The sequence below is a fragment of the Pan troglodytes genome, chromosome 4, assembly GCF_028858775.2.
Source record: "Pan troglodytes isolate AG18354 chromosome 4, NHGRI_mPanTro3-v2.0_pri, whole genome shotgun sequence".
NCBI lineage: Eukaryota > Metazoa > Chordata > Mammalia > Primates > Hominidae > Pan > Pan troglodytes.
In genome coordinates, this window is record NC_072402.2 from 89923569 (window position 1) to 89943599 (window position 20031).

Here is a 20031-nt window from a genome sequence, read left to right on the forward strand (position 1 = left end):
AAAGACAATGTTCTGTAGTCAATGACCTGTTATTTGTGATCAAAAAAGGAATTTAAATAAATGAAAAATATACTATACAATTGAGGGAAAAGCAATGTTTATGATTCATTTTTTCATCAGCATATTCTTTTCTTCACAAAATCCAAGTGACCAAACTTAGCCAGAGACTGCCCTGAATGAAATTTTTATTGGCTACATAAATGACTTACAATAAAGTTAGCATTCACCTTGTTATAGTGACACAGCATACAGTGTGTAAATATTACATTTTTCTGTGCCTCCCTTCACGTGATAGGCAGGTCACGAAATTGTTTTGTTTGTAAAGTCTCCCCAAGCCATTTCAATTTGTCACGATACACAAAGCTTGGCTACACCACCTACATCAACACATTTGTATTCAGTGAAACAAAAAGATTTCAGACAGTCACAATAATTTTATTCTTTTTCAACACTAGCATTGAAAAGACATTGTTATTTGTGTACAATCCTCCTGTAGGTAGACATATTTTTAAAACTGTATTGAGACTCTGTACTCTTGAGATTTTTTATAGAACAAAATTAAATGATTATCTGAAATATTGTGGCATTCTTGATGTCTGAATAATAAAATGACTTAGATTCTTAGAAAATACACGATTCTTGGTGAATATATTTAAGCAAATGTTTATTCAATAGTTAGCACTTTAATAGTGAAACACAAAGAAAGATAATCATGGTTAAAGAATGCAAAGTTGTTTTGTGGCTTTTGGAGGAATAGGTTTTCAACAATAACACTTTTCATTGTAATATTTTATTGCCATTATAATATTCTATAAAGTTTTAGGTAATTATTAATAAATTCTCTCATAAAGAGAAATTAACATTAATTTTTAAAATCTTACAATATTTAAACATGACAAAATTAAAACAGACAAGACTAATGTATATAGCCTTAGCAATCTTGAGTTCTTCATAGACTCTGAACCAAGTTAAATCAGCCTAGAAACAAGTAAGTGAATTAGGAGAAATTGCTTGAGCATGGTTATTGTCACCAATAAGCATCTGATTCTCGTTTAGACAATTAAACAACGAGACAGCTTCCAGGTAAACGTAATGAATTGTCCTGATTCACAAAAAAGACTCAAGCGACTTAGTGGAGGAAAGACTAATAGAACCCAAGATTTTTTTCCTCCCAGGTGACAGTTCTCTGATATGCAATAGATCTCACGCATTTAAAAAGCAAAGCTTCGGGTGCTAACCCAGGTGCTATCACTTTCTCAGCGCCTAATCTTCACCCGCTGCTAGGCTGGTTTAATGAGTCTTCTGAGAGCTAAGGAGTCCTCGGATTCATTCAAAGCATTCTACAATGAACGCTAGGGGGGAAAAAGAACAAACAAAATACATTTCAAATATAGGATTCAATTACTTTTCACAACTCAATGATGTGTCAAAGGCACGCTGTGTTTTGTTTTGAGGGCGGGGAGATGACAGGAGGGAATCCTGGGCCCCCATTGGCTCGCCGCTCGCCTCTGCAGTTGAGCTCCAGCCGCTCCGAGAGCATTATTGATCTGAAGGGTAAATGTGGAGGGAGCCACAGAGTGGGGTCCAGGCTTTTCTGAGAAGAGAGGCAGCCTCTTCCAGGAAGAAAGTGGTGTCTACTGGCTGCCCGGCCTGGAGAACCTTCTTTGAATGAAAACGGACAAAATGCAAAGCAGTGTGTTGGCACAGTGATTTGGAAAGGGGAAACAGAAGAGAAGGGTCTCACCTTCCGCGCAAGGCTGAGCTGTTGGCACCCTGCTGCGGCCGTCGGTGCTGCTGCTCCTGCAGCTGCCTTTTCTGCCATCAGGTAAGGCTTCCGTTTTTTATTGGGATTGCACCGCGTGTGTGTGATCGCTTCAGGGTGCATGCACAGAAATTCATACATGATTAATAAAGTGATGCCTAGCGTAGTGAGAAGCTGAACGAAGCTGCACACAGATCTAGCAGCTGAATTAGGAGCTTGTGCGTGGTTTTGCTTTGGGAAACTTCGGTAAGTTCTAAACAAGTCTCTGGTCCTCAGACCGTGAGAGGTTACGTGAAAAGAGGAAGGAAAGAAATGCTTTAACCGCAAATGCGTCTTAGCATGGCTAAATTTTCAAATGAAAATAAGTAGGTGTGCTAGATGTCCAACTAGTTATTTTATAAATGGCTTTATAGATATCTGATTTTTACAACAAAATAATGAATGCTTTATTTTCAAAGAGCTTCCAGAGATGCCGACCCCCCTCACTCATTTCTCCACTGACGCTGAAATTTATGAACTTCATTCTTCATTTAAAAAATACCACTGTAAAACCATTTAAATGTTTTAACGGCCTGCCTCTCATGGTACAGCCATTTGAGTTTCCTACCACAAAACTAATCTGGGACAAATGAAAGAGATAGATTACCAGATCTGCTGTGGGTTGCATAATATGCCTTTCCAAATTATTTTAAGGTTATTGATCATTTGGTGATACATTTAACAAGGAGGAAATATGTGTGATATAGGACATAATGGCAAATCATTTTTCAAAAAAGACCTTCAGCATTTTATAAGTATTTTCTTATGTTTTTAACATCATTATTTGTTTTTTGCTACATCGGGACCACAGTGTATTTAGAACCTCTGTACTTCAGAGTACCTGATATCTCTATACACATTTCTCTGTACTCTCTGGAGAGGGAACTGACATACGTTTGGCTGATTCTGCGACCATTTCATGATTCTCAATTTCTCATCGAGTATTTTGAAGCTCATTCACAAACTGCTCAGCTAGAAAATTACCTTACATACTGAGGGGGAAAAAATTTAAATAGAGTAGATTCTGAAAATGTGTTTACAGTTTTAAATTACACTATACATGACCAAAACAGGAAAAATGCAACCATGCCAAGCAGGTATTAGTTTGCTTGATCTTCACTGTATACCTGAGCAGTTGTAAGGTTATAAAATAATATCCAGACACACAGCTGTCAAGAAATACTGAACCTCATCATTCAGTGGCAGCACTTCATCATTAAATTATCCTAGACAATTTAAAATATCATCTTATATATTTTTATTATTATGTCTAGAGGAGAATTCAACCGAATAAGTTTTTATTATAAATATTTCCATGATTCTAGCAGAATGTCTCTTCAGAATTGAAAGGCAGATGGTTACTTTGCCCAAACCATGAACAGGTGATTGACGAATTGTTTTGGAGTGGTTGAGTGGATAGCCACATGCAAAACAGGGGCTTCCCTTTAACTAATTTAACTGATACATCGAGTTATTCAGCAACAATATTTAGAAACTGTCTCTCCACCTTCTATGAAAACTACTGAAGTAAAAAGAGGTTTCCAATTAACTTGAAAATCGAATTCTAGAACATAACATATTTTTCTCTTAATAACTCTTACTTCAGAGACCAATTTCCAAGATTAACCCTGGCATTGTTAATCCCCTTCCCCATTAAAAAAATGTTTTTGATTTTCTGTGTTGTTCAGTTAATCTCTGCTTGCTGTGTTCTTAACTTCTACTGTGGTGTGCCATTTCCAAGCAGTAGGGGGAAGTTTTTAAGCCACGAATGCTTTTTTATTTTCTACTGAAACTCACTCCTCTCACTGATCTGCTTAGTGATGTGATCATTTTAGATAATTCCTACAAAAAAGAGAAAGCTGCATTATTGTCAGGGGGGAGGGGGAGGGAGTGTGAGTCATTTCTTCCACACATGGAATGATATGTATTAAGTTCTTACTACAGCACAAACAGTGTTTAGTTTATGGGGAAGAAAATTTCTCTTAATGCCTCACGTGACGTACTTACACCTCGTATAACTCTATCCTTTGAGGATGGAGCATAAAACTGATCTCCTTAAATTGAGCATCTTTTGAACCTGATATTTTGGCAGAGCCTATTTCATGTAACAGTCTGGGATATAGGTTGAAATCAATCCTTTATCATTATGAGATTAATAAGGATATATGTCACTCTTGCCTCTTAAAATGCATTGTGATGAACATCAAATCAGTCTTGCCATGATAGGAGGATTCATAGGGTGATGGCTCTCTTTAAAAGTGAGCCATGTTTTCATGTAAAAATATAAAATCTAAGGGCTTGGGTAATAAAATGACCTACTAGCAGACTCTGTTGTAAATTTCTTCCTACTTCCAAAGGGAAAGAGTGATTACAGATGTCTCATTTAAAGTAAGATATTATCCTGTTCATCTTCTAGCAAATTATTGCTGTTTTAAAAGTAATTATGTCAGAAATTATCATGTGATCATTACAACATCAATAGAGAACATTTTGCTTATAATCTAGTACCAATTGATATTCCTATTTGTGTTAAATTATAGGTGGAAAATATTTATCCTTCCTGTTTAACAAATATTGCATTTTATTTTTATGAATAGGCTTAAATAGTACCCAAAAATAAATTTAATTGTTAAATAAATGAAAATGCATTTTTTTACTAGGAGCTTTTTATTTTGCTAATACTTAATAACTGAACAATTTAAACTCAGAGCTTTTAAAAGCCTTTTAACTTTCAGCTTTAAGACAGTTGCAGCTTTTTCCTGACTTACTATGCTAGGAGGGTAATGTATCATAACCAAACTTTAAAAGGAAAATGTGTGTGTGTGAATGTGTACTATGCTGCCTGTATTGAATATCAATAGTAGTTACTCAAAGTTGTTTTAAGCATCTCATCATAAGATGATTAACAAAATGGAGTAAATAACTTTTTTACAACATATTAAGTGAGAGTTATGACTGTTCTAAAATTACAGACGAACTACATAATGTTGTTCTACCTTTTGTGAGATTATAGATAAATGCTTTAAGAATTCAATTATTCAATTACTCAATTATTAATTATCACTTCATTTAGTAAGCACCTGTTAAATTATTGAAAACAAGGCATGTGTTTACCAGTCTTATAAATTTAGCTGTATTCAGATTTGTGTCTATCATGTTATAGCTGATGGTATTAAGGGATAAATTAAATCTTCATTATGCTTCAGGTATTTTTTTACAGTGGTTTTCTTTCATACACCTTGCTCCGTGAATATTTAATCCATTGCTCTACAGATGGATTTATATTACCTTGAATGTAAGATATGTGTTTCTTGAACAATGTAAAATTCTTCTTAAAATATATACATCTCATGCATATATCTGTGAAGGTTCTAGTGAGAAACAATGAGACTCCAATCTGTACGCCGATACCCATTAGGGAAATACAGGACTTACGTATTATTCCTTAAATCTATGTGTTCAAATGGATATATGTTACTCTTGCCTCTTCAAATGTATTAAGTTTTTACTATGTGTTCAAATGGCTGAATGATGCATGCTTGGTTCCAAGTCCAAATACATAGTCAAACATTAGGACATAGGTAGTGTATTTAGACTTACCAGCAAAGCACGATGCTAAATACAAGTAAGGTTGAATATACCTTTAGTGCACCATAAAATCAATAGGTTCTATAATTCCCATTTCCTGGAAAATTATTATAACATTCAAAAAAATTCCGCCATATACAAAGATGAGAGTCCTGATGCACCGTCTACATGATAATGTGGAAAGTTCAAAACTTGAGTCAGACAATTGTTTGAAACCATAGTTTGAGGATTATTACATGAGCAATTTGGGAAAAGTTATTTAACTTTTTGAACTTTGAGTTATTCTGTTAATTTAATTTGAATTACCCCACAGATAACACTCATCATGGTCAGGTCTTTCTCCTTTTAACCTTCCTCATCTCTAAGCTAGATTTGTAGAGGATAACTACAGCCAGAGCTGGCACATGGGGTTGGAAGAAAATGTGTAATGTCCAGGGTTTGTTATGTGTTGAATTTTGTCAAGTTGGGGTAAAAGGGGTTCTCAAGTGACTTGTCTAAAAAAAACATTTTTTGATGAAATGTGAGTCCTCACTCTGAAGAAGCACAATATATCCTAAACTTTATATGATATGATGAGGAAAAAAAAATCCACACTTACATACAGCATAAAAAGAGTACAATACAGAAAATAAAGATTTCCAAAATAGGGAAAAAAGACAGATTATCTACAAAATATAACAATTAGACTGAATCAGTATTCTCAGTGACAGCAAGGAGAGCCAAGAAATGTGTACCCATAATTCCATTATAACTCAAATAAAATAATTGCCAAGCTAGAGTTACACACTGAAGAAATTCTCTTTGAAAAGTAGAGACATTTTCAAACAAGCAAAATCACCAGCATCCCTCCCTGATAAACTAACTAACCAATGTGCTTCAAGAAGGAAAATGATCCCAGACAGAAGATCTGGGATCCAAGAAGGACTGGGAAGCAAAGAAAATAGAGACCATGGGGGTGTGGGTAACAAACTTTGATCGTGTACGAACAATAATATTAAAAATTTATGGAGTTACATAATTGAACTAAAATACTGGACAAGAATAACAAAATTGGGGGATGAAGTCTTGCAAGATGGTTACACTGTTTGAAAGAAAGAATAGGCTATTAATCTGGCACCACATTAGGTAAGTTAAAATGTAATCACTGAAAAGCAGCAATAGTATCAGTAATTGATTGATTAAGTAGATAAAACAATCACTTGAAGGTTAAAAAAAGAATGCTTTCAATGGACAGACATGGATATTCCTGGAATTTGAAAAATTAGTAAGTTTACATTGTGATGAAAGTTTTGCCATCATATTTCAAAAGGTTAACATGTCAAATAAAGAGACAACAGGAGGTAACCAGAGACTTAGTACATAATGAAGGGAAATTTGTAGTATTTTGTTTTATAGAGACTTGAACACATGAATAGATAAAATAGAAAACATTAAAAAGAGACTGATCACCAGGCATGGTGGTGCACACCTTTCATCCCAGCTACTCAGGAGGCTGAGGCAGGAGAATCACTTGAACCCAGGAGGTGGAGGTTGCAGTGAGCCGAGCTCGCACCATTGCACTCCAGCCTGGGCGACAGAGTGAGACTCGGTCTCAAAAAAAAATAAAAATAAAAATAAAAAAGAAAAGAAAAAAAAGAATAAAAGAAAGAGGCTGATCATACAGTAAAAGGGAATTAAATGATGGATTAAAGTTTTAGTGAACATGAAAGTTTATAATATCTGGAGGATAGATGAGGGATACAATTAGAAAATGTCATTAATTTTAATAATGCCAGTGATATACTATTTTTTAAAAAATCATATAATTTTATCTGGCACTTCAATGTTTATTCAAAAAAGGATTATTAGGAAATAATCAACCAAAAAGTGATGCTAATTAAGCGATCAAAAATAATACTTTTAAATGTAATGGAAAGAGCTTCAAATGCTCAGTAAATGTTGAAAACTAGAGGAAATTAACATTAATAGTTTCCATTCTACAGTGAAAATATATTTTGGGGTGCTATCATCAGCACTAAATGAAATGATGTATTTAAGACGATTTCTGAGTAAAGAATGTAGGAATGATTGAAGTAACAGCAGATAACAGTATACCCAAATGAAGTGTCTTCCTGCAACTTTCTGAGTCAATATTTCCATGAAGGGTTGCCATTATTTTAAGGGATGTGATTGCAGGCAGGTTTTAAAGCAAGATTTTACTGAAACTCTACTCTTTCCTAATTACTAGGAAATGATAGTGACTGAAAAGTGCAAAACAAGCTCTTGGCAAGGCTTTTAGTTATATGTTTACTTAGGTAAGAATAGAAAACCTCAAATAAATTTCTGAAGTAAAAGAGTGTCTTATAGTGAGAAATTTAGTTATATTAATAACTATCCAGGATTTGTGCTTTAACACCTACTAGAAGAAGGTCACCAATATAAGATCCTACAAGAAGGAAGCCCAGTATAAGAACTGTTGTTGAGAATGGAATTGGAATGAATTGTAGTCGTGTCAATAACCTAACACATAGGGCAAATTCCTATTTATATTAAACATTAACAATAAAAATTTTAACAACGGTATTAAAAAAATTGTCTTTCATATACTCAAATCTCAACATTTTACATTTTGCTGACAATTAATTTTTATATGCCACAATTATATAACACCAGTGATGAGAGAAAGAGGTATAAATGAAAATATATGGCATGTGATCTGCCCTGGCCCAGAGGTTTACACACACCTCCAGATAGGGATTTGTCAAGCAGGTGTTACTTTTTAAAAACAAAAGTGAAGGTCATATTTATTTAAAACACACAAAACATCACAAAAGCACAGACCTGTCTCATAGAGTTTTGGCTGGATTGTAAAATGTGGAATCTTTGGGAAGTAAATTTGACAGTATCCATCAAAATTCAAAATCCAGCAATTCTAATGTTTAGATGATTTTTTCACATTAAATCTTTCATGAGCTTTTTCTTTATTAGTTTCTGGTTTTATTCTTTCATCACTCAGTGCTTCTTCTTATTCTCTTTTTCTGAGTTCTCTGTGTCTTTTGACCTGTAAATATATCTATCAGAGCATCCCAGGATACCATCATAGGCCCACTCATCTCTCTATCTAGAGAATCACTGAAGGGGTAATTGCATCCAGTAGCATGGGTTTAAATGCCATCTGGATGCTTTTTCCAAATCTATGCCTTTACTTCTAATCCCTCTGCTGACTTCAATTCAGAATGCCTGCTCAATATTTCTATCTAGGAATCTAACAGTCACTTGAAACCCAACTTGTTCAAAACCAGACTTTTCATTTCTGCCCCTCTTTACTGCACCCTAAATATACCCATTTTCCTAATCTTCTTTATCTCAGTAAATAACATAATTATCCGTCCAATTTCTTAAGACCTAAGGGTCACTTCTGAGACTTTGCTCCTCTCCATTCCACCCACATGTGGTACAATATCAATTCTACTGCTTCCTGACTTCCTTCTCTAAATATGTCTTCAACCCAGTAACTTCAAAAACCCAGTAACTTCAATCCAGTAACCTCACTTCCTATACCACAGTCACCTTCGCTCCAGACACTATTGTCTCACATCTAGACTGTACACTAGTCTCTAAACAGATATTTCTGCTTCTACTTTTATACTCTCCCTTCTCCCCGACCCCAACTCATTACACAGTAGCAGATGTACACTCTCCGATATAGTATCAAAGTGCTTCCCATGGCTTAAAACCAATATCTTGTCAAGCCCCTCCATTTCCTTTCTCATTACGTCAAGTTCAACACTGCCACAAGGCCTTGGCACTCACCCAGCATCCCCCTTTGTTTCATGTAAATCTTGGTTTTATTGTCATTACATCAGAGTGATGTTCTCTAACAATTGTCTGAAAGTAGCACTTTCTTCTGCAGAAGAATCATCTCTACCCTTATCCAACTTCATTTTATAAAATAGGACCTACTTCATATCATATGATGATGCATTACACTGTTTGTTTTTCAAAGTAAAATGCAAGCCCCATGAGGAAAGCCCTGTAATAGTGGCACATAGAGGGCACATAGCAGCCCTCAATCCATTTTGTTTGGTGAATGAATAAATGAAGGAATGGATAAGAGTGCATAAATTCACCCAAACGTATGCCTCTTAAAGGAGTTTGAGCAATTTACATCGTAATATGTTAAAAGTGGATATCTTGAGGGAGGGGTGTGAGACATACTCGTGAATTATAGGACTTTCTATTGTAATTTATTCATGCATTTACCTTGGCCTATAAATGTACTAATCATTAGCTGGTGATGTTATTAGTGTTAGGATTTGGTACAGAAACTGTGTTCTCCTGTTAAAATGATTAGGGGAATAAAATTAACACAATGTGAATGTCATTCTACAAAAAACAAGTTTTTGCAACTTAAGGCAAAATAATATGGATGAATATTGGTTATCTTTTCAACTCAAGATTTAATAATATCTCACTATGTATAATGTGCTCAATTTCCCGTGTTGTCTACAATTAAAATAAAACACCCGGAGCATACTGAAAAGGGGGAAGAAGGCCTTTCAAGTTTGCCTTAATTGGCTCTAAGATTCAGTTTTGTTATCTGAAGAGAACAGAGAAGAATCAGTATTAACACCTGGACTCAACTCTATGCACTGTCTGGAGCTCCTAAAGTAGCAATTAAATGACTTAATCTTAAAGCCCTCCGAGGTTTAATTCAGTAGCTCTCTTCAGAAGGGCATTGCTAATTCTTCCTGAATTGCTGCTGCTTCTAACTGCACTGCCTTAATTTGAACAGTATTTGAAATTCCATTCTCTCTAATGGATTTAATTGCATTATGAAAGTCAGCTTAGAGTGGAAATTTATTTCCTCTTGTGGAGTATCTCTCTACAGAGTCTTTTCTTTTTCTTTGAACTTGACACATATGCACATTTATGCAGAATAATGTCACAAATGCAGTGTTCCCTGTTTAAATCAAGTATCAAAGAATGTTCTTTAAAATATTTATATATACACCAAAGGATGTTAGCTATCCAGTGTGCCTACAATTTTGTACAAGCTCAGATTGTCTGATCTAATAGACTCTAAGTCCTTGGAATATTAACAGATCTTTGAGTTTTTAAGCAGGCAATGACCTATTCATTTAGAGGGCTGCTTCAGTAAAGTGAAGGCTCACTTAGGTTAATGATGGATCATGAAGCTGTTTGATTTGGAGTGTGCTAAGTTGCCCATTATCTCTAACATTAATGTGGGTCATGCATTCACATCCAAATAATGAGTCAAAGCCCTGCCCTTGTTCCTGTAGATTTCCAAGTTATTATAGGAAACCTTAACGTGTAACTCCATGAAGCTTTGTGTATGATGACTGCAGATAAATTATTTTTTACCGAGTATGAAATTTCAGTCAATTTTCTTGTGAGAATAACAGCTGCTTATTCACAGTTCATCTGGACGTCTTCTGGAGCAGAATGACAGGCATTTTCTCTTTTTTATCTTGATGAAGGATGGAAAAACCATGGGCAGGTTGTATACAAATAAGCATCCTTACAATTATACTCCCATTTCTCAGTTACCCCTGTTTCCTCATGCATTAATACAAAAACATGCACAAAGACACAGTCCTACACAGTGAGACAAGGCTGGTGGACATTGAATGTGCTCATTAACTTTTTAAAAAGTCATATTTCTTATAAATGTCTTATCAAACAGCCAAAATCCTGCTTTACAGTGCCAACATGATAATTGCTTTCTTTAGATGTCTGTTTTCTTTTTAATTCTGTAGTCTCTCTAGAAGCATGTGTCTGTGGTAAGCAGTCATGAAAATAAAGAAAATGCACTGGAAATATATTTTAAATATCTTTCAAAACATTTTTGCAGTGCCTTCACATTTCATGCTTATTACCCATGTGTATGCATACACACACACACACACACATATACACACACACACACCACAAATGTTAAGAAAAACTTCTTCAGTGAGATCTCTAAAGCTATCTAAATGTTTCTGATAGAAGGTAATAAACTCTTTTGGCATTGATCCTTCCTAAAAATGAAATAATTTCACACAATAGAGGAAGCTATGAAATATGAATGACAGGAGGAAAACAACTTCATTTTTTCTGGCTCTATGATTTACAGTGTAGAGATGACAATCATGGGGGAGGTAAAGAATAGTGAATTCTTCTGTGTTTGATGCTAATTTCACAGTACTACAGAGAAAAAGAACATTGTGCCATATTCTGGAACTCTTAGTGAATTTATTTAAAGATGGTCCATTAGTTCATGTCACCATGGATAACTGGTAAGTTATGAGTGTTTTCACAGATAGAATTGGGGAAGACTTCCCCAGTATTGTGGATTCACAGAGAGCTACCCTGAAAAATTACTATATTTTGCTTCCCAGTCACAAAGCTATGATTAATAACTTTAACACAGCACCAAGATATATTCATTAATGGTTATTTAACAAATTTTTGTAAATGCATTTACTCTTCTATTCTTTAATGCCAAGAAAAGTTTCAAACTCTATGAGAATAAGATAATTTCAATTTGAAAAAGTAAAGCCAAATTCACTTTACAAAAACAAACCAAAAAAATGCACCTGCCTTTTCTCTGGTAGAAACTGAGAAAAGTAAACACAGTTACAATATGTATAAAGGCATTATCTTACTTTTCCTTTGGCTTATTGCTTGTTGTTTAAAATAGATTTAGAAAACTGCATTAGGGAGTATTACCATGATAGAATTAAGTTTGATTGTTTTTTGATGACTAATCGCAAAAATATTAAAACCTCTCATAGTCTGTATTTCCCAACCTTTCTTTGTTTCTGGAAATACTTTCATTATTAACTGATCTCATATTGAAAAATCCAAGTAGTTTAACATTTTAAATTTTACTATGGGATTTCATCTTTCGTTCTAGAGTGAACACATAACTTGTAACTTACCACATTAATGATACCTTGTCTTTATCCTGACTAACCATGTACTCTTGGCCTACAACACCAATAAATCTTTGGTTATTACCCCATTCCACATTATTTACTCTATTAAGCTCTGGTCCTTGACTATTTTTTTGTCTCTGTAACTCTCTTGCAAAAAACTCTCTTGCACAACACTCTAATGGGCCATGTCTTTCATGGGCAGCCATGTATTGGATTGTAAATCCCTCCTCTCAGACTCTACAACCTACTGTCATTCATGTTTACAGGGTCTAAGAACTTTGATTTTTTCCTTATGTTGCATACAGTTTTTATTTAGCTGCCTATGCATATATAATTTTAGCCATCTTCCATTTAAAATACTTTTTAGATTGCATATTTAACATTATACATTTCAGGTAACGTGTTTGCATTTTAAAAGAAGTCATGTAGAAGTAAAGTTTAGTCCCAGTCATGACTAACAGAATTTGATTTGGGGTTCCATGGCAGTACTAGTTCCATGGATGCTATTATGAGGATTGGTTTTCATTTTAAAAAAGTTTTCAAATATAACCTGTTTGAGGTTTTCACCTGTTCTGTTGTCATCTCAAGTATTTTTTGCCACCTACATGATTATTGTTATTTTAAGTATATTTTCATATTTTATTATGCATGGGATGCATGCGGAACCATGTGGTTATAGCTGAATGTGTTGAACACTTCATCTCCCTTTCTTCTCACCTGCCATCTCACTTCCAAGAGACAGTTGCTCAAACCAGCAGCTTCCTAAGTATTCTTCCAAAAATTTCCTGCCAACTCAAAAATGCATAAGTGTAGACTACTCTTTGTATACAATTTACATAATGTTTATTTGACTCAGTTAATTCTTCCCTCCTCCTCAACACAGTTCTTAAAGTTGGATTTTCAGATGCCCACATGACTGGTTTTACCTTTTGCCTCACTAGCTATTCCTTCTCAGTTCCAGTTGCTAGTTTCTTCTGTTCTCTCCTCAGTGTTAGTTTTCTCCTGTCTATCTACACCCACGCCCTTAGAGATCTCATCCAACTTCATAGTTTTAAACACCATATGCTGAAAACTCCCAAATATATATTTCCCAGCTCAGCTCTCCCAAAATCTAATCTCCTATACTCAACTGCTTTTTTGGCATATCTACTTGGATATCTAATAGACATTCCAAATTCACACGTCCAAAATGAATTATAGGTCTTCACTCACAAACATATTCTATGCTCAGATTTCACGATGTCGGTCAACATCAACTCCATCCTTCCAATTACTCAAGGTGAAGTCTCTCAATCAAGCCCTTTTATGTCCTCTATTTCACTCACATTGCATATCTAATTTGCCAGCAGATCCTGTTGTCTCTACATCCACAGTATGTGTAGGATCCTACCAATTTTCATCTGTTGCTCTCTTGTCACCATGACTCCCGTAGTAGTAATTGCTTATCCAAATTACTGCTTCTAGTTCCCCAAAGATTAGCCTCAAGAGAAAATGCTATCCTTTTAAAATATGGCAGATCATGTCACCTGTCTGGTAAAAATCAACTGGTAGTTCCCAACTTACCTTAGAGGAAGTACCAAGGGTCTGTGTAGTCTGTGCCGCCTCATTTTATTTCTGATCCGTTTTCCCCGCATCCTTCCCCTTGTTCTTCTGCAGCTCTGTCCAACTCTTCTTGCTTTTCCTGGAACTTAGGAGGTTTACTCCCACCTTTGCTAGCTGTTCCCTCTGACTGGGATACTGATTACCAGCCACCTACTTGGCTAGTTACCTTCAAGCCTCTGTTTGAATCCCCCTTCTCTATGAGGGCTATCCTCTCTATTTAATATGCAAATTGTATAAAACTGTATAATACAATTTCCTTATCCTGGTCTACGTTTTTATTTTCTTATATTACATTTATTATTTACTTCCACCTCTCCTTTCTGGAATGTAAACACTTGGAGAACAGAGATCTTTGTCTTGTGCGCTCATATATTTCAAGAGATGAGAACAGTGTCTAACAGACTAACATATAGTAAGTGTTTGCTATATATCTGTAAACAGATTATATGTATAATATATAATAACATAGCATATTATATATAGCATTTATATAAATATATAATATATATAAATCACTGTATTATGCCAGAGTTATTTATGTGATTTTAGTGTGGTATAAGCATACCCAAGCATTTATTAGCATGAGTATGCATGCATTCGTTTCATGCCTGTAATCCCAGCACTTTGGGAGTCCAAGGCAGCTGGATTACAAGGTCAGGAGATCGAGACCATCCTGGCCAACACAGTGAAACCCCGTCACTACTAAAAATATTTTTAAAATTAGCCGGGTATGGTGGCTCGCACCTGTAGTCCCAGCTATTCCAGAGACTGAGGCAGGAGAATCACTTGAACCCGGGAGGCAGAGGTTGCAGTGTGCCAAGATCGTGCAACCGCACTCCAGCCTGGGTGATAAAGCGAGACTGTCTCTCAAACAAACAACAAACAAAAACAAAAAAGAAAAAGATTTTAAAAAGTCATCTTATATATTTCCTTATAACAAGAAAAATATGGTTGAATTTTAAAACTGCAAAATGAAACATCTGCAGCATCTGCAGTACTTAGTTTGTTCTGGTTTGTGTGTGACTAATTTTGTGGTTTCAATCGCACTTGACAAATTAAAATCAGAGTTTTAACTTATTGTTTATAAAGACTCCTCAATGGTGGTAGAGGATAAATTAGAGGTAAAATTACCTCTGCCTGCCATTCTTTTTGCATCGAATATTTAGCTACTTTACCCTTTATGCTTTTAAATGTTCAGCCATTTACAAACTACAATGAAATTGTGGTTGTGCATTTATACAAGCAGTGTACAAACATGTGTCTACTTATGTGTTTCTGGGTTTGTAGTTAAGTTGACTTAAAGCAAATTAGAGTTTATAAACTGTGAAGGGTATAAGTAATTTCAAGTGTTGGCTGGGCATGGTGGCTGACAGCTGTAATCCCAGCACTTTGGGAGGCCGAGGCAGGAGGAACACATGTGTCAGGCGTTCAAGACCAGCCTGGCCAACATGGTGAAACCCTGTCTCTACTAAAAATGTAAAAAATTAGCCAGACGTGATGGTGGGTGCCTGTATTCCCAGCTACTCAGGAGGCTGTGGCAGAATTGCTTGAACCCAGGAGGCAGAGGTTGCAGTGAGCCGAGATAGCACCATTGCACTCCAGCCAGCCTGGGCAACAAGAGCGAAACTTCATCTCAAAAAAAAAGACAAGTAATTTTGATTGTAAACTAGCATAGGGACACACATGCATACACATGCACAGAGATAAGAAACATGTAAATGATGTTTATGAAGTATAAGAATTGTATCCATTTAAATAAATTGTAAATATTTTCATCTATTTTGTTGTTGTATGATATTTAACCCCTTTTGTTGTAGCATGATATTTAACCCCTTAATTTTTCTAACTCTTGTCCTACAAAAAAATCTATGCTACATCAAGAAAGCAATAGAAAGAATAAAGAAACTTTCAAATATATTGAGTAGACATAATTGTGTTAAAAAAACACCGACACTACCAACAACAAAAACTTTTATCTTAAGTGACAAATTTGCCTAAAAGGCTAATCTATACATTTTAAGGCTGGGCACAGTGGCTCATGCCTATCATACCAGCACTTTGGGAGGCTGAGGTGGGTGGATTGCATGAGCCAAGAGTTCAAGACCAGCCTGGGTAACATGATGAAATCCCATCTCTATTAAAATACAAAAATTAGCCTGGCATTGTGGCGTGTGCCTGTAGTCCTAGCTACTCAGGAGGCTGAGGTGGGAGAGAGGATCCCTTGAGCCCAGGAGGCAGAGGTTGTAGTGAGCCAAGATCATGCCACTGCACTCCAACCTGGCAACAGAGTGAGACCTCCTCTCAAAATACACACACACACACACACACACAGACACTCTCACACACCCATTTTAAGAAATGTATATTACCTTTAGGTAAATCCCCCTTTGCCTGCCTTTAATGGAGGTGTTGCTATTGTTCTTTCAATATTAATACAATTAACCAGTGAATCAGTTTTATTAGTTATGCTACAGTCATGGAAATAGAGCCCATTCTAAATTTTATGAGAACAAGAGATTCAATTTTAGAATGTCTTACACAAATGAGTCATAAGCTGAGGAAGTGAGAGTCTGGAAGGTGGAGGCTGAGGATCAGAGAGAATAAGCCACTCTCTTTGCTGCCTGAAGCACGGGTGCAGGTGAACCAGTCAAAGTTGGCAAGAAAATCTGGGAATCCAAGCACATTCAGCCACTAGGATGGTGGGACCATGATAGGGTGCTCAGAAGAGGTCTACAAGAAGCTGTTGCCCCCTTTGAACAACTACTTCTACGGGTCTACAGCCAAGGAAATAGAGATGAGTGCTTAAGGCTGCTGTTTTTCAGCATGACCGTCATCAGGGTTAAGAGCTGAATGAAGAAAATGGCAAAGCAAGGACAAGCTGGGCCCACTTGCCCCCTCTGGATCTTTCCATCAAATATCTCCCTACAATGACCTTGGAAAATAATGGTTATTTTTTCACTTCTGCCTTCAAATTGTGCTGAAATTGCATTTCTGGTCAATTCTCAATCAGCAACCATCGGGTAGAGGAATCTGTGAAGTATGCTACCCGTTTCACCAAATTGATATATAGGACAGAGCAGTAGGTCTATTCCTTTACACACTGGCTTCCAAACACACTTCTTTCAACTGTTTAACTTCCACATCAAAGAAATAGCAAAATTAGGCTTCTATCTACCATGATCATATTATGACTCAACAGCTAAGTATAGTTTCCATGTAAATTCTATTTAATGTTTATTATCTAATTATATTTAATCAGCCTGTTTTAATTTCATGGTCTAGTATAACTCAAGCCATAATATAAAGCAACATGTCATAAAATGTTCAACACTTCAATTCATCCAGAATGTACATTGAAAGGTATGATGTGATCCTTTACTCTCTTCATAATAACATATTTTTACATGACTAAAATGTCAACAACCTATTGGTGTTTTGACATATGTTTCTGTGTAATACAAATTGTTTATCTGACATATGGCAATAGTCTGAAGGACCTAATAACATTTTTTTTAATTATACGATTTTTTCTTTATGTATTTAGGATTATTTTATTTTATTTTAATTTTTATTTTTGAGACAGCATCTTGCCCTGTTGCCCAGGCTGAAGTGTACTGACAAGATCATGGCTCACTGTAGCCTCAACCTGCTGGGCTCAAGCAATCCTCCTGCCTCAGCCTTCAGAGGAGCTAGGACCACACCCAGCTAATGTTTTTAAAATTTTTGTTCGTAGAAACAGGGTGTACTGTGTTGCCCAGTCTGGTCTCGAACTCCTGAGCTCAAGCAATCCTCCTCCCTCAGCCTCCCAAAGTGCTGGGATTATAGGCATAAGCCACCATACCTGCCTATTTGGGATTATTTTATAGTGAATTTGATGTCCCAAGATTATATTATTTTTTGTGTCTTTCTTTCATTTATATATTAGGTCACTAAATCAATATTTACTGTCACACTGTGTTGTTCTAAGCATTATGTGTATAGTATTGAAAAGAACAAAGTTCATTTCTACATAAGACTTTATATGATATTCTTCTTTAGCTTCAATTCATATACCTCATTAAATGATAGTTCCATTGGCATGAAGAAGTTCAGATAAGAAATTTCAGAAAATGAATGAAAGCAGGAGTTCTGGATTGGTCACAGCCTTGAATTTCCCAAAGACATGGTGGGAATAGTTACAGTATTCATTGTAGGGATCACTTTATTTACATGGTTACCCTTAGTTTTCAGAATTCGCTGTAATGGAATTGCGGCAATTTTATAACAGGAAACTTACAACTTTGTTTAATTTTTTTTTTGAATAAACACCTGAATTCAAAACAGCCCATCACAATTGTTAGTTTACACGGCTTTCTTCCACTCAGTGGAAAAGAGGCATTTCAATAAAATTTTGTCCATGTTATGTAGAAAGATTGGAGGTTAAAACATAAAAAGCCCCTTAAAAAGCATCAGGACTGGCTGGGTGCGGTGGCTCACGCCTGTAATCCCAGCACTTTGGAAGGCCAAGGTAGGTGGATCAGGAGGTCAGGAGTTTGAGACCAGCCTGGCTAACATAGTGAAACCCTGTCTCTACAAAAAATACAAGAAAAAAAAATTAGCTGAGAATGGTGGTGCATGACTGTAGTCCCAGCTACTCAGGAGGCTGAGGCAGGAGTATCACTTGAACCCAGGAGGAAGAGGTTGTGGTGAGCTGAGATCGCATCACTGCACTTCAGCCTGGACAACAGAGCGAGACTCTGTCTCAAAAAAAAAAGAGAAAGAAAGAAAAAAAGAAAAAAGAGCACCAGGATTTTCTGTGCCTAGTGTCACATAATTATTTCTTTTCAGAGTAGGCATTGATTCCTTGTCCAAATCCTCTTGCACTATTTGAAATTTTGTATTCCATAGATCACCCTTCATGTAACTGGTTGTGAAGGAAAGAATTAATACCATACTCTTCCTATGCAGACATTGCTACAGTTGAACAATAGCTCAGCCGCTCTCTCTCTGGGAACAAAGGAAGATTGCAGTTTCCAACATCATTGAAATTAGCTGGCCTCTAACTTAGTTTACTAAGTGAAAATGACACAGTAGGACAATCACTTCCCTGAAGGAGAAGTTAATTGCTGGCTCTTTATTGTCCAGTCCTCCTCCCAGGGCCATGCCAAGTATGGAAACAGGAGATGATTTTGGAACTGATGAGCTATCACATTAAGGACAGCTTTCTGGAGATTTGCCCAGATTCACAGTTGACTTTGGATGAGTGAGAAATAAATAAATATAGAATACAAGAAGGTGAGATTAATCGTTTGTTAGTGGAGGATTCTAATGCTGAGTGAAAATACAATTCCCTTGTCAGAAATAGCTTACTGGTAAAATAATACCATAGAAAAATTCTAAGATTCACGGAGAGGTAATCATGACTAATGAATAATCACTAAATAAACCCATCTTCTTATTAGTAAGATTATTCTCCTTGATCTAGCCCCCATTCAAAGAATAAAAATGAATATTTACTTCTATTTTTTACTCCTAAAAGTGGAAGACTGTTCAAAAAATAATTAGCTGCCCAAGAAAATGGTAATGGAGGACACATTTGAAATAGCAATATAACAATGCTGCTTCCCATCTGCAATATTTCCTTTAGGATATCCTAGTTTTCCATATTTTACAAATCTTTCAATAATGTGACTTTTTCATTTCCAGAATATTTTTGCAAATCGAGAACAAGAAGATAGAATAGGCCAAAGCAGATTGTAAAAAAGCAGAAATGTTATATGTGAACAGAGTGTAGACATTAATATAAAAATAATCATGATATGACAAATAGGTTCATATCCAGTATTCCAAAAGAGGTGTATGTTTTAACAAAAGGCTGACAAATTCTTGTAGGAGACATCTTCGAAATCCTTCTCATTGCAGTATTTTGCTAAATAGAAATGCAAATTTATTACAAGATTAGGCAGCTTTTTATTTTATGAGCACATTTCATGCGTTTTTATTTGCTAAAATGCTAAGCTTATATTCCATAGTGGCTTACTTTTATTTATCTCCCCCTCTTTTGATCTCCCTCTCTACTCTCCTTCCTCACTCTTTTTTCTACCTCTCCTTCTCTTCTTTCCTTTTTATCCCCTCTTG

General features: G+C 35.8%; 1 protein-coding gene across 2 annotated transcripts in view; it reads left to right on the forward strand.

Moving 5' to 3' along the window:
• The first annotated feature begins 1538 nt into the window (after positions 1–1538).
• CDH12 (cadherin 12) overlaps positions 1539–20031 on the forward strand; it is a 1102231-nt gene continuing 1083738 nt past the window's right edge. For both annotated transcript variants that reach the window (XM_024356657.3, XM_024356660.3), the window contains exon 1: positions 1539–1825. The gene's annotated coding sequence lies outside the window, so the exon portion shown is untranslated. The remainder of the gene's footprint in view (positions 1826–20031) is intronic.